At 43.2% G+C, this 15,546-nt stretch overlaps 1 protein-coding gene across 5 annotated transcripts in view; it reads right to left on the bottom strand.

Moving 5' to 3' along the window:
• Nucleotides 1-15,546, bottom strand: part of LOC147628669 (dihydrofolate synthetase-like) — a 42,096-nt gene that overhangs the window by 12,345 nt on the left and 14,205 nt on the right. The gene's annotated exons all lie outside the window — the stretch shown is intronic.

Raw genomic sequence — 15,546 nt, 5'->3', positions numbered from 1 at the left:
ACAACAACAACAACGACGACCAAAAAAAAAAAACGTACGGTATCGTACGAATCCGTACGGTACCGTACCGTACAGCAAGTACGTACGATTTCAGTCATACGACGTACGGAACTAAGCCTGCATTCAGGACAGCCTTCGGATTATATGAATTCTTGGTAATGCCTTTTGGTCTCACCAATGCTCCTGCTACTTTTAATCGAATGATGGATAGGATATTCCGACCCCATCGCAAGTTTACAGGAGTCTTCTTTGATGATATCTTGATTTTCTCCAAGAATGAACAGGAACACAGAACTCATTTGGTCACAGTGTTCGAAGAGTTGCGGAAGCATAAACTTTTCGTCAATGCCAAGAAAAGTGAGTTTTTCCTTTCAGAGATTCATTATCTGGGACATATTGTATCCAAAGATGGAGTTACAATGGATCCTGCAAAGATAGAGACTATTCGGAATTGGCCCGAATTGCAAAACGTACATCAAGTACGTAGTTTTCTGGGATTATGTTCGTACTACAGGCGTTTCATAAGGCATTTTGCTATGATTGCCACTCCTCTACATGATCTCACGAAGAAGAAAACTGCTTTCAAATGGACTTCAAAGGAACAGGATGCTTTCTTGCAGCTCAAGCATGCGATCATATGTGGTCCAGTATTGATTGTTCCTGACTTGCACAAGTCATTCGTGGTTGAATGTGATGCTTGTGCTGATTGCATAGGAGCTGTCCTAAATCAAGAAGGGCATGCAATTGCATACGAGAGCCGTCGTTTGCATGATGCTGAGCTTCATATGGATATCTATGAGAAAGAGCTCTTGGCTGTAATTCACGCCTTAAAGATTTGGAAACATTACCTTCTTGGGGCTGAATTTGTAGTCAAGACAGATCATCAAAGCTTGAGATACTTTCTATCTCAAACCAAGCTTTCAGAGAAGCAGATGAGAATGGCAAACTTTCTTTCCATGTTTCATTTTCAGATTGTGCATACTCCAGGAAAGAAAAATGTAGTGGCCGATGCACTATCTAGGAGGCCTTATGTTGCTGCAGTCTCAGTGGCCTCTCATGGAGATCTATCTGCTATGAGAGATATGTATCATTTGGATGCTGATTTTTGCCATATATGGACTGATTTGATGGCTGGTCATTCACATGCCTCTTATGTTATCAACAAGGGTTATCTCATGAAGGATAATTGCCTATGTGTGGTGAAGGATTTGCGTCCAAAGGTTATGGACGAATGTCACGCTCCACCATATGCTGGTCATCGAGGTATTATGCCTACTACTCGCATGATTCAGAGGTATTTCTTTTGGCCAAGCATGCGTAAAGACATTGAGGCTTATGTGCGTGCATGTATCACTTGCCAAAAGGTGAAATTTGATAGGCAAAAGCCTCCAGGTTTGCTTCAGCCCTTGCCTATTCCCTCGCAACCTTGGGAAAGTATCACGATGGATTTTATTATGGATTTGCCTAGATCCCAGCATGGGAATGATGCTATTTGGACTATTGTGGACAGGTTTAGCAAGCAAGCTCACTTCTTGCCTGTCAAGAAAACCATCAAAGCTGATCATATGGTAAAGCTTTTTCTTGCTAATATTTTCAAGCATCATGGTATGCCTAAATCCATTGTTGGGGATAGAGATCCCAGGACTACAAGCCTATTTTGGAGGGCTTTGTTTGATAATATGGGTACTAAGATTGAGTTTTCATCAGCTTATCATCCCCAAACGGATGGCCAAAGTGAAGCTGCAAATTCAGCCGTGTTGGATTTGTTGAAATGTTATGTGGCAGATCAAAAGAGTGCATGGGAGAAGTATCTTCCACTTGTTGAGTTTGCCTACAACAATACGATCCATGCTTCCACAGGAAAGGCTCCGTTTGAGATTATTTATGGCAGAGTGGTCTTGCCACCCATCCTTCGTACAAAGGATGAGATTTTTGCAGCTGATGAATATGTTCGTGACTTGGATGTTGCCTTTGGTCAGGTGCGGACAGCCATTGCAAGATCTCAGGATAAGCATAAAATGGCTGCTGACAAGCATAGAAGGGACATGGAAGTCAAAGAAGGTGATTGGGTATTGCTGAAATTTGAGAAGGCTAGGCTTCGGAAGAGGCCAGGTCGAGAGGGATCATATCCTAAGCTTTCTCCTCGCTACTATGGACCCTTCAAGGTGATTCATAAGATCAATGAAGTGTCCTACAGGCTTGCTTTACCTAGTCATTGGAAGATTCACAATGCTTTTCATGTGAGTCTATTTCGGAAATATGTGGGGCCAGATCCTGATGAGCCTGTCACAGAAGATCCACCAGAAATTGAAGAGCTTGAGGAGATCCTCCAGCCAGAACAGATTGTTTTTCACAAGGAGAGAAAGCTACGTGCAGGAAAGCTTTCCAGGAGATACCTTGTGAAGTTTAAGAATTATTTGCCTATTGATGCCAAGTGGGTAAATGAGGATTATTTTGCAGATTATCCGCAATTGTTGCAGGCATATCTTGAGGCTTTTCAGTTGAGGTCAACTCTTTAGAAGCCCGGGGGGATGTCACCAATTGGCCGACCATTTGGTCCATCTCCAGTTTTTGCGTCTCGTTCACTTGAGGCCAGGCCGGTGTCTCATGTGAAGAGGCCAGTATTTTGCTAACATGGACGGGAGCCAGACTGGTGCCACCCGTGTGTTAGCAGGATGGTGTCGTATGGACGGGAGCCAGACCAGTGCCACCCGTGTATGACCTGGACTGTGTTCGACCCATGGGACTGTCACGCCATGGAAGAGCCAGTATTCGTGCCGTGTTTTGCCTATGGGACTGTCACACCATAGGGAAACTCGTGCCTGGAACTGTGTCTTACCTATGGGACTGTCACTCCATAGGAAGACCAGGTTTTTATGTTTTTATGTCGTGCCAGTTTTGTGCCGACAGATATTTTGTACTTGTTCCATGAACGGGAGATATGTCCATGTTACTATTTGCACATGCACACATGATTTGCATGCTTGAAACTGTTTTCGCATGACATGTATTTGTGTGTTTGCCTGCCTGACGTGTTACTTACTGAGCGGGGACGCCTGCCAGTGAGTCGTGAAGTCTGCTCTGTATTCTGACGAGTTTTGGTGCATGTGAACAGGTGGTAAGTATGTCGCACTTGTTGTTTTAATGTTTTATCTTCTAACCCTTTATTTTATAAGGTTAGGTGTTCACATTTATTTAAAAGTGGGCACCCCCTTTGGGCACCCACTTTGGGGGCCAAGGTGGGGAGCCCCACTTTTAAGTGAGTGTGGGGGTGGGCATGGTCACCTACTCCCACTAGTTCCCCACATGCAAACGTGGGTATCATCAATAGTACAACTCCACTTTAATTTTATTAAAAAAAAAGGCCTTTCCCTTCAGCGCATACTGAATTCGCTTCCACCTTCTTACGTGAGACAACAGGCGACTATCTCTCTTGCGCATGTTTACCCCAGGCGGCTGCTGAATCTGCTGTGCATAGGCGGCTACTGTGTTGCAGCCGGCTGCCACCACCTGAAGGCTACCTGCCTCTGTGCTACTACAGTCGGCTGCCCCTCCACAACTCTTCTTCATGCAGACGCCAAAGCACTAAACCTCTGCTGGTAGCTGTGTATTCTCTCTGCCCTCTTCGCCTGGCGACTAAACTTACTGTAAACTGGCTGCCATCTCCTACTGTACGGCTACATCTGCTTCTGGCGGCTGTTTACCCACAGGCTGTGCTGCCTAGTTCCTCTGCAGGCAGACGTAGGCCATCTTCAGCAGCATATTACAGCAACCAGCTGTGTGACCAACACCAGCCGATCGTGAACATACTTCTCCAACACGCTGCACTCTGCAGCCGGGCTGTTGTTCCATCACCAGCAGGCCACGCTCCAGCTACTCAGGTGGCTGTATCTTCATGCGTAGCTGCTTCTGTTGGTAGCTGTGTTCCTACAAGAGGACTTTACCTCTCCTAAGGTGGCAGCTCCATCTTCTTTTTGGCTAAAGGTTGTACTTCTTTTCCATTGGCGGCTACAAGAAGTCTTCACATCTCTTGGGTGGTTTCAAAGTCTACACAAACACCACAAGTTTTGGTCTTCTATCAACCATCTACAAGTAAGTGATTTTCAGATTTGAGTAGAGCATTTTATGTTTAAATCTGATAAGGGATTCATTCCTCTACGGCCACACCCGTTCGGTGCCGGGTTGTCCAAGCTGTATTGGCGAACCTCGGTCCAAAGGTGCTGAGATCGGGAGAGCCAGGCGTTAGTACGAGAGCGCCTGTTTGTGCGTGGTCTCGGAACACCAGTGAGGTGCTCTCCGCGGAGTCCAGTGAAAGCACAGGACCGTAGAGATTGGACCACACTAGTGGTCGTTCTGCTTCGAGTTTTCTTCATCGAAATTCGAGCCTATTTGTTTGGTACTGTTTTCATATGTACATGGACATTATCTGGTTCTCAGAACCCATGGAGCATTGTATTCATTAAATACTCCCAATAAATATATCATATATTGAGGGGGGGGTCGGCCCGTTCCGGCCCCAGTGCTGGTGTCCATCTTTCCATTTCTGTTCATTTATTTTTCAAGTTGTTTTAAGTTGTCCATTTCAAATTTGTGGTTTTAAAGTTGTGCTATTAAGCGTGTGGGTGTCCAACGGAGTCTTTCCCACTTGACGGGATCGGTTTCAATACTAGCGCGTAGTCCGCTTGAGAGTAGAGTTTTTGAGGACAAAAACCTTTCTTGACGGAAAGGAGGGATATCCTTAAATATCACATAAACTCGAATAGTTGTGTGAGTCCAGACAATCCTTGAAGGTCTGGTAATAGCAACAAAGAGTTGTAAGTGATTGAATGTAACTCCAAACACCCGTAGTGGTGCAAGAATCTTTATCAAACATCTCCACATACTATATGGTCTGCCCGCATATATAGTATGGCATAAGAGATAGGAAGTTTGATTGTTATATTTGAAGGGAAATCTTCAAAAAAGTTACATTTACTCTGAGTTAGAGTGGAGTTTAACCATCCGTAGATTGATGGTAGTTAGAAACTCAACAAAATTCTAGAGCATATGCTTGTGCAAAGATGTTACTCTGAGAGAAGTATCTCTCAACTTTGGAACTAATCCTTGTGATGCATGATTAGATTAGCTCTAGTTTATTTCTCCTATGGCCGTAGAGCTTTCCAAGGAGAAGTTTTAACAAGTTGGTGATGCAACATGGTAGCGTAGTCTACAAATATCTAGTAGCATAATCTAAGAACTTGCGCTACTAGAATGCTCTCCAGTACATTAGCTTCTGTGCTAATGACATGATGCAAAATCAAGGCATGAAATTTGCCTTAAGGTTTTGGTTAAAATACCAAATCATGGCTTGTGTGAGCATGATCCTGTCTTTACAGAGGTCTGGCGCGCTGTAGCGTATGCACTTTGTCACAGCCTCACCCACCTTCCTCGCCGGCACGTAATGCTAGTCCGGAGAGACTGGCCATAGGTGCGGCGGGTAGCGAGGCGAGAATTAGTCCGGAGAGGCTAGCCGAGTCTTCGGGGTATAGTTTTGATAGTCCAAGTGCGGGTCATCCTGGGATTCAGAAGACCTATGCACTAGTAAAAAGACAGTTTTATTGGCCTAGTTTGTTTAGAACGTCCAAACTTATGTGCTGAAATGCAGTAAGTACCAGGTCAATAAACATGAACGTCTTAAGGTTGGAGGACTACTCCATCCGCTGGAGATTCCTCAAGGGAAATGGGAAAGCATTTCCATGGATTTCATTACCGGTTTACCCAAGACGAGTCGAGGGAATGACTCGGTGTGGGTAGTAGTGGACAACTAAAATGGCAAAGTTTATTGCCACGAAGAAAATTGTTAAAACGCCAGAGTTGGCAAAACTCTTTATTGAACATCTCTACAAGCTATATGGCCTGCCCACAGATATAGTGTCGGATAGAGATAGAAAGTTCAACAGTCATTTTTGAAGGGAAGTCTTCAAAAAGTTGGATACTACTCTGAGTATGAGTATGGTAGATCATCCGGAGTCTGATGGTCAAACTGAAAAAGTTAACCAAATACTCGAGGATATGTTGCGTTCTTATGTAAGTAAGAAGCAATCAAATTGAGAAGAATATTTGCCCATATTGGAGTTTGCTTATAACAACTCCAAGCATTCAGCGACGACTGGATTTACACCATTCATGTTAATGTATGGATTCCAGCCGAGATCTCCGATGGCTGTAGGCCTAGAAAAGGAGAAGATTCAATCTGTCAAGGATTTCCTTGAAGATATGAATGATATGCTCGGAGCCGCACGAGAGAGCATTCGTAGCGCTCAGGATCGCGCTAAAACTTATGCGGATAAAGGACGAAGAAAGGTGACCTTTGCAGAAGGTGACTTTGTATTCCTCAAGGTTCCTGCGCAGTCACAAACCATGAAAACGGGAAAGTGTGATAAACTTTCTCCGAGATATTGTGGTCCTTTTAAAATCCTTAAGAAGATTGGGGACGTAGCCTACAAACTTGAGTTACCGGAGAGTTCTCAAGTTCATCCTGTCTTCCATGTTAGTAAACTGAAGAAATCAGTTCACGGGATAGAGAACGTAGTTTCTCTAGATATTTGGTGGAATTGATCACTCCACCAAAGATACCACATGAACCGGAAAGGATTCTTGGGTATCCAGACAGACAAACCCGACATAAAGTGTACCAGAAAGTACTTGTTAAATGGACAGATAGGGATGAGGAGGTAGCTACCTGGGAACGCCGTAGTGCAATTTCCAAAAGGTTTCCCCAGATTGTTTTCGAGGACGAAAACTCTTCTTAAGGGAGGGGTAATGTCACGTAGGCTGTAATGCCTGTGACCGACGGCAGACCGGATGGCCATGTCCGGGGTTCAGTGGGAGAGGACGCCCATGCGGAGTCATGGGCGGCCAGGCTAGTGTGGACGGCAAGCCACACACTATATAGCCTGGGGGATGAGGGGCAATCCTCATTCTTCCTCTATGGTGGAATGAAGGAATGTAATGCATGAAAAATATGAGTAATCACCATGTAAACATGATGCCTAAGTGTGTTTAGTCTCTCACCAAGAGAATGGAAATAGCCTTCCACAAGCCAAGAGAGAAGCCATGAGCTCCAAGAAACATAAATTTCCATTTCTAAAATGATCATCAAAAGTTACAACCATGGTCCAAGTCCCCTCTTTTATACATGGACTTGTCCCATTATTAACCCTATTGAATAAAGTTCCTACTTTATTACAAACCATCCCTTCCCAAAGATTTTGTCCTCAAAATCAATAACATGTACAATCTCAAAGTATGAGACTCTAATGTAATCAATGGGAAGTGGTTAAGAGTTCTCAAGTACATCCAAAGCACATATACAATGAAAACCCGGATGTATACAAGTCCACAAAGCTTCAAGCCCAAAGTGTATGAGTGGGACTGTTATGACAGCCCTTCTAGTCGATGAAGACCCTTGAAAATCGTTCATTTAGACTCCATATATTGGGCTGAAAATGATATGTACACTCAGCCATATGTAGCCCACATCATAATCTTTCATTAGGATACACCATGAAGCTTGTTGGAGTAGAAAAATAGGCCCAATAGTAGACCTTCCCAAAGCTGTCCAGAAATTACAGCATGTATACTTCTCCTCGTATTACCCAATTTGCTCAAGTAAACCATACCACTTGGTCACGGAAAGTCATCCACAAGTAAGCCATGTTATTGGACATACTCCAATGATTGCCAAGTAGCCTCATCCATGGGTAATTGCTTCCATTTGACAAGGTATTCATCAATATTCCGATTCCTCAACTCTCTTGTCCTCTTGCCAATAACCCTCTCCGGCTCATAAATGATCTCACCTTCTTCATTCATGGGTGGAAGCTCTTCCATCTCTTGAGGCAAAGATCCCATAAACCTCTTAAGGTTAGATACATGAAACACATTATGGATCCTTGTCGAAGAAGGCAAATCCAACTTGTAGGCCAAATCACCAACCCTCTTGATAATCAAGTATGGTCCATAATACCTATGAGCCAATTTTGAGTTGGTTACACCTTTGAGAGTGTTATGCCGACTCTTGGGAAGCTTCAATAGCACATAATCATCCTCTTGAAACTCCACATTCCTTCTATGAACATCCGCATTAGCCTTCATGACATCTTGAGCCTTCTTCATATTGTCCTTGCAAAGTTGAAGAAGTTGTCTCATTCTTTCCAACTCTTCTTTTGCCAATGGATTGACCACTTTGTCTTCATGGAAGGCTATCGATGGCACATGTACTTGATATCCATAGAGAGCCTCAAATGGTGACATGCCAATACTCAAATGCTTGCTTGAATTATGGCAAAATTCAGCAAGATAAAGCCACTCATCCCAAGATGTTTGCATGTCATGACAATAGTGCCTCAAGTACACCTCAAGCCATTTGTTTGTGCACTCCGTTTGCCCATCCGTTTGAGGGTGATAGGCCGTAGATGGAGTGATTTGAGTACCCAAGCTCTCATATAATGACCTCCAAAAAGTCCCCATGAACTTGGTATCTCGATCACAAACTATGTTGAGTGGCAAGCCATGTATCTTGAATACATGTTCCAAAAATTGCTTGGCAATATGAGATGCTCCATAAGTGGTCTTTGAAGCAATGAAATGGGCTGATTTTGTAAGCCTATCAATCACCACAAATATTTGATCCCATCCATGCTTTGTCTTTGGTAGACCCGTGATGAAGTCCATAGAAATGTGAGTCCATTTACCATCCGGAATAGGTAATGGATGAAGTAAACCACTTGGGAGTTGATGGCTATCCTTATTCTTTTGACAAGAAGCACATTCCATCACAAACTTGAAAAGAAGGGAAACTCTTGCTCACTTTATCATAGGTTTTGAGTACACCAAGATGGCCCGAAAGTGGTGAAGAATGCATCTCATGAAGCACCTTTGGTATGTAGAATGAGGTAGGAACCAAATACACCTTATCCTTGTACCACAAGAGACCATTGTGAAGCTTGTAATGAGGAAACTCTCCACCATCACCTTGCTGTAATTTGGTATAAATATGGGCAGCACCTTCATTGATGAGGTATTCCTCTTGAATCCCCTTGATCCATTCACTATATACCTCCATGATTGAAGTTGTAGCGCATGCCCACATTCTAGACAATGCATCCGCCACTACATTGTCCTTCCCGGGTGTGTAGGATATCTCAAAATCATATCCTTGAAGTGTGGCCAGCCATCTCTTTTGCTTTGGAGAAAGATTTGGTTGGGAGAGGAAAAATTTCAGCACCCTATGATCACTTCTCACCTTGAAATGAGCACCATAAAGATAGTGATGCCACTTCTTGATGGCATGAAGTATGGCTAGCATCTCTTGCTCATAAACATGAAGCCCCATCTCCTTTTCGGTAAGCTTTCTGCTTTCAAATGCAATGGACATACAAGTATAGGGGCTGAAGTGAGCAACTCCTTGAGCTCATTGAAGCTCTTGTTGGCAATGGAATCCCAAAAGAAAGCCTCCCTCTTGAGCAAGTCGGTAAGAGGTGCCGCAATGGATGCATAATGCTGCATGAATCTTCTATAGAAAGAAGATAATCCCAAAAATCCTCTCAATTGAGTTGTATTGCTTGGTGTTGGCCACTCTTTGACACATGCCACTTTCTTAGGATCAGCCCTTATGCCATTCTCACCCACCAAGTGTCCAAGATATTCCACTTCATTGACCATGAATGTGCATTTGCTCTCCTTTGCATAAAGCTTGTGCTTCCTCAACACTTCAAACACTTGCTTCACATGATATAGATGTCCCCCTTTGCTCTTGCTATAGATCAAGATGTCATCGAAGAACACTAGCACAAACTTGAAAAGAAGGGAAGCCAATATCCGATTCATCAATGCTTGAAAAGTGGCCGGAGCATTTGTAAGACCAAAGGGCATCACCATGAAGTGAAACAATCCCCTTTCCGTCCTAAATGCTGTCTTCTCTTCATCACCTTCCTTCATCCTTATTTGATGATATCCCGATCTCAAATCAATCTTGGTGAAGAACTTTGCCCCTTTGAGCTCATCAAGAAGATCATCAATGCGAGGTATGGGATACCTATTCTTGATTGTGACCTTGTTCAAGTCACGATAATCAATGCACATGCGAAAGGATCCATCCTTCTTCTTCACCAAGAGAACGGGAGATGCAAATGGAGATTGTGAAGGTTGAATAAGACCCATAGCAAGCAAATCTTGCACTTGCTTAGCCACTTCCTCTCTTTCTACCTTAGACAAACGGTAAGGAGGCTTGTTGACAACCTTTGCATTCGGTTCAAGTACTATGGCATGGTCAATCTCCCTCTTAGATAGTAGACTCTTTGGCACTTGCAAAATATCTTCATACTCCTTAAGAAGAGTTGCCATTTCCTCATCTATGTGCTGTCCACTGCCTTCCATCCCCTCTTGGGTAACATGTAACACATAGATAGTGCCAAAAGCCTTAATCTCTTTCTTGAGTCGCCTTGGAGTGATCAAAGAGAGCTTCTTAGGTGCATTTACAACAAGTACCACTTGTTGCCCATGATGTAGAAAGCTCATGAAACCTTGTTGAAGGTTCATGTGAATGTCACCAAGTGAAGCCAACCAATCACACCCCATGATAATGTCGATGGGACCCATATCCAAAACCACCAAATCACCTTCCCAAGTGTATGAAGAGGATAAAACCACTTTTGTAGAAGGGCAAACCAAGCTAGTCTTCTCACTTTCCCCATTTGCCACTTGCACTTGGAACGTTGTAGGTGTCTTCTTTGTATTGAGTTTGAGAGAGTTGATGGATTTAGAGTTGATGAACCTATGAGTGCTCCCGGAATCCACAAGAATATGTGCAACCCTCCCATTGATGGTCCCCACCAACCTTAGTGTGCTTGGGTTCTTGCAACCCGCCAACAACTCTTGTGAGATAGAGCATATGCAAGCTGAAATTTCTGCATTGGTAGGCATGTCTCCGTCCACAAGGCTTTCCTTAACTCCACCTCCCGGATCAAACGGAAACTCACCATCCTCCGTGATGAAAGAATGGTCTTCAAGTGACTCCTCATGTGCTTCTTCATTGCAATCCTCCCATTCCTCAATGTCATGAGAGTCATTCTTGTTCTCTTCCTCATCCATGAGGATCATAGTGGCCACAATCTTCTTTGATTTGCACACATGCCCGGGTGACCACCTCTCTTTGCACTTGAAACATAGCCCTTTGCTTCTCAACTCCTCAATCTTTGGATCATCCATTCTTTGAGTCTTCTTGAAGGGTTGAAAGGGCTTCTTCTTCATGAAGTCACTACTCTTTTTGGCATCAAATTGATGTATCCCATTCTTTGGCTGTCCACCCCCAAATGATGTAGGAGTTCTTGGATTAGAGGATAGTAATGTAGAGGTAGGACCTTTCCCAAAATTGTAAGAAGTAGTGGTTGGTTTGAGTGTGTCTTTGGTGAAGGTCATGGGCTGAGACCTCTTATACTTTGGCTCATAGAGTTCGGCTAACCTCATAGCTTCTTTGAGAGAGCTAGGCCTTTGAGCCGACACATCCGCCTTGATGAAGTGTTCAAGCCCATGCACAAACTTTTCATCTTCATGTCTTCACTCAAGCCTTCCACGTACATTGAAAGCTTCAAAAATCTCTTGATGTAACCTCTCACCATCATCCCCTTTTGAGAAAGCTCATACCATTCTTCATGGTATCGGTCGAGCACTAAGGGTGAAATGAAGGCCAAGTTCATCTCCCGCTTCAATCCTTCCCAAGTTGATGGCGTGTTCCCTTGTTTGACCAAGTGCCTCCACCATGGATGAGCATAATCTTCAAGATGTAAGGAGGAAAATTGTACCATATCACGCTCACTTTTTGGGTAAAGTTGGAAATAGGTGTCAAGCTTGGTAGCCCACTCCTCCAACTCTTGCGGAGATGACCCGTCACCTTTGAACTTTGATAGTGAGATTTTGTCTTTGACATCCTTGGAAGATATGTGGGACGGGTTATCATGTTGGGTAGAGGGCTTGAATCTTTGCATCTTCGAGTATGACTCCATAAATTGTGCAAAGTCTTTGTAATCCCTCTTGATGATATTCGACAATTCCATCCACTTCTCGTGAGCATCCCTTTGTCTTTGGGCAAAGGACATTTGATTCCAATCGAGTGCAATCTCCTCATCATTCACAAACACCTCATCCTCTTCCCTTGAATGCATTGCCCTAGAAAAGGTAGGACCCTTTGATGCATTGAGGTGAGACAAACCCGAATGAAAAGAAGGAGGAAACATGTCCTTGACAAGAGGTCTCCGTGCATCCGCCATGAATCCCCGAGTGGATGCTCCCAATGGATCCTCTTGTACGGCCTTCATGGAATCCTCATTCAAGATGCCCTTGCCTTTTCTTTGCTCATAGTCACCATAATTCCCATGCTTTTCTTGTGCTTGAGACTTCCCAAACTTGTCCTCCATCACACCAATCCGTGAGGATAATGTTTCAAAATGAGAATCAAGCTTGGAGTCTAAGGTCTCCAACCGTTGTACAAGCATTTGCATGAGGGTGTCATGGTTAACCGCCGCTTGTGTCCCTTGAGAAATTTGATTATGTACATTGCCCCCATTGTCTTCATTGATGAATGCATCCCTTGCATCCATATTACCTTCCATGTCCTCATCACCAATGATCATTTCTTGCACAACATCCCCACCCTTGCGTGGTCTTCCCTTCGGCATAGTGAAGAAATGCAAGATGTTGGTAGAATGCCCAAATGATGTCGGAATTGGACAAAAGAAGGTTCTATGGATAGGTAATGGTGTCTACTATCCTCCCAAATGAACACAGTAAGAATTAGGTGTGGGCAAGTACTCTCTGTTTTAGGGTTTGTGCGGGACAGCTGAAAGTAGTAATTTGGAACGCAAAATATATGTCGGAATTAGGATTTTGACGGCTCTATAGAAAGCTAACGGAAGATAGAACCTACCCCTAAACGCATTTTGATTCAGTCAAAGTGGAAGTATATTCTGTTTGACTTTGACCAGAAAGTCAACATGACTACTTTGACCGAGATTGTGATATCCGATTAAGGGGTTCTATGGCTCATTTGAAAACTCTCAAGGAGTAGAATAGAGTCGTGTAATCACTCGAACCTAATCCCAAAAACCCTAGGACTGAATTAGGGTTTTGTAAAATCCCAAAAATTCCCAAAATTCGGTCCCAAAGCTCAATCCGGCTACAAATGATTGGTGTTTCTCCCCTTGGTAGTTGTGAATAACTCTTCAAGTGTATCCATGGGGTAAATCTCCAATCAATAAGCTTGTTTGGCTCCCTTGTTGGAAAAATTCCGCCAGAGTCTCCTTTGTAATTGGAACCAAATCTCAAATGAAAATGCAACTTCTCAAATCACAATGCAATACTCTTTGTATCCCACAATGTCATGAAAGATCATATGCACTCTTTGTCCATCAAAGCATTTGCAATATCCACACAATATGACGGAAAAGAGACCCCATTGCCCAAATGCATCCACAAGGTCGATGGTGAGGATTGTTGAGGACGCGCGTTGAAGCTTGCCGATCTCCCGGCCAAGCTCTTCTCACCCCTTCACCGAGTTTTCCTCCAAGGTGAAGGTTGAGGCCATTTCTTCACACCGGTGTACCTAATCCCCCTTTGTACCGCTTTACCAAGCAATCACGGCACAAAGAGTTCAAGCCATTCTCCCCTTGGCCTCTCCAACCAATGCCAAGGTACCCTCACACATTGCTAGATTCTATAGAAACTTGAAGTGGTAGCAATGGTGAGTGTAGGTACAAAATGATGTGGATAATATCAAATGATAGAACAAGTTTGTTGGCTTACAAGTATTGAGCATGACTCATGCCCTTTTACAATTTAGAACTCATCAATAAAGCATGGACTCATGCCTCAATCCATCATCCAAAAGCTCCAACACAAACCAACAATTCACAATGCCCTCACCATGGCATTTGCATAAGCATTTGTTAACCACAATCAAGGCATTTGCAATTGCATTCCAACAATCCCTTTCACATCATATTGACAAATGCATGCTTCCAAAACTTATGCTCTCTTATGCCCATGTGTAAAACATAGCATTGGCATGGCTATGTATAGCATCCATAGTGTCCATATGGCATCAAGATGAGCATGAGGGACTCCAAAAACATTGCATAAGCTTGCTATTCCATCAATGGCATGCCAAATGAGACATAATGAAGAAAATCCCCCAAAATGTGATCTATGAATTGGCCAAGCTCATGTGGAATCAATTCCTTTCACCATTGCCATCAATAATGCATGGAGAAGCAATATTGGCATGTGAATGGTCAAGCTTTAATGGTTAATTTCTGAAAATTAGGGGAGTTTGAATGTGTCCAACCCTAATCCATTCCCAAGCTCCACCAAATGCTTCAAACTTGCAAGGGATTGATCAAACCACTCACCAATGTCATCCGGAAAGCTTCAATGGTAGAAAATGTTAAAGAAGCCTCTTGTTGAAGAAAAACGTGGCCCCTTTTTGCTCCCTGATTTGCAGCCATTAAAGACCTCCCATGTGCAAAGAAGATGGCTTGAAATAAGCTTCAAACAATGGCTAAGCTTCATAGCTTGGAGGAGGCATGGAAGAGGCGACGAAATCAGCGAAATTCAGCCACGAAATTCAGCGTGGAAGTGAAAAATCAGCCCCATTGCTAGTCTCCATGCTCATTGAGAGAAGAAATCACCATAATATGATGCTTGCAGCCATCTATGTTGAGTAGAACTTGGCAATGAAAGCTCAACTTTCAGCCATGGAGAAAGGTTCACAAGCTCCCAAATCTTGAGAAAAAATTTGCAAGAAAGAGGCTCAAATGAAAGATCTCAAGAAGCTCTACAAAAGCCCTAAGGTTTGGCATCAAAACGGGTAGAGGAAGAGCATCCCATGGCTATGGAAAGCTTGAGGAAGAAGAAGATGATTACTAAACGTAATAAGCAGAAAAGTTAATTGCAATTAGTCACTTGCCCTAAGTTTTGGCCCTATTGCCCCAAATTTTTGGTCCAGAGGCCCAAAATTTGGTCCAAAAATGGCAAAATTGGCCAAAATCACTCAAAATTCAAGCAATTTCCATGAAATGCTCACCATCTCCATGAGATTAAGCAAGATTAGAGAAGTTTTGTCAAGAATCACTCAAGGATTACAAGAAAATGAGAAAAAAAATGAAAGAAACTCAAATTTTCAAGCAAATTTTCCCAACAACCCATGCATGCCCATGATCAAAATCAAGAGCTCTGATACCAATTGGAATGAAGGGATGTAATGCATGAAAAATATGAGTAATCACCATGTAAACATGATGCCTAAGTGTGTTTAGTCTCTCACCAAGAGAATGGAAATAGCCTTCCATAAGCCAAGAGAGAAGCCATGAGCTCCAAGAAACATAAATTTCCATTTCTAAAATGATCATCAAAAGTTACAACCATGGTCCAAGTCCCCTCTTTTATACATGGACTTGTCCCATTATTAACCCTATTGAATAAAGTTCCTACTTTATTACATATGGCTAGGTG

This window comes from Cibotium barometz, chromosome 19 (assembly GCF_041138505.1).
Source record: "Cibotium barometz isolate CiBa-2024 chromosome 19, ASM4113850v1, whole genome shotgun sequence".
NCBI classification, from domain to species: domain Eukaryota; kingdom Viridiplantae; phylum Streptophyta; class Polypodiopsida; order Cyatheales; family Cibotiaceae; genus Cibotium; species Cibotium barometz.
The sequence above is the reverse complement of the archived record's forward strand: the minus strand, read 5'-3'. Positions and strand labels throughout refer to the sequence as shown.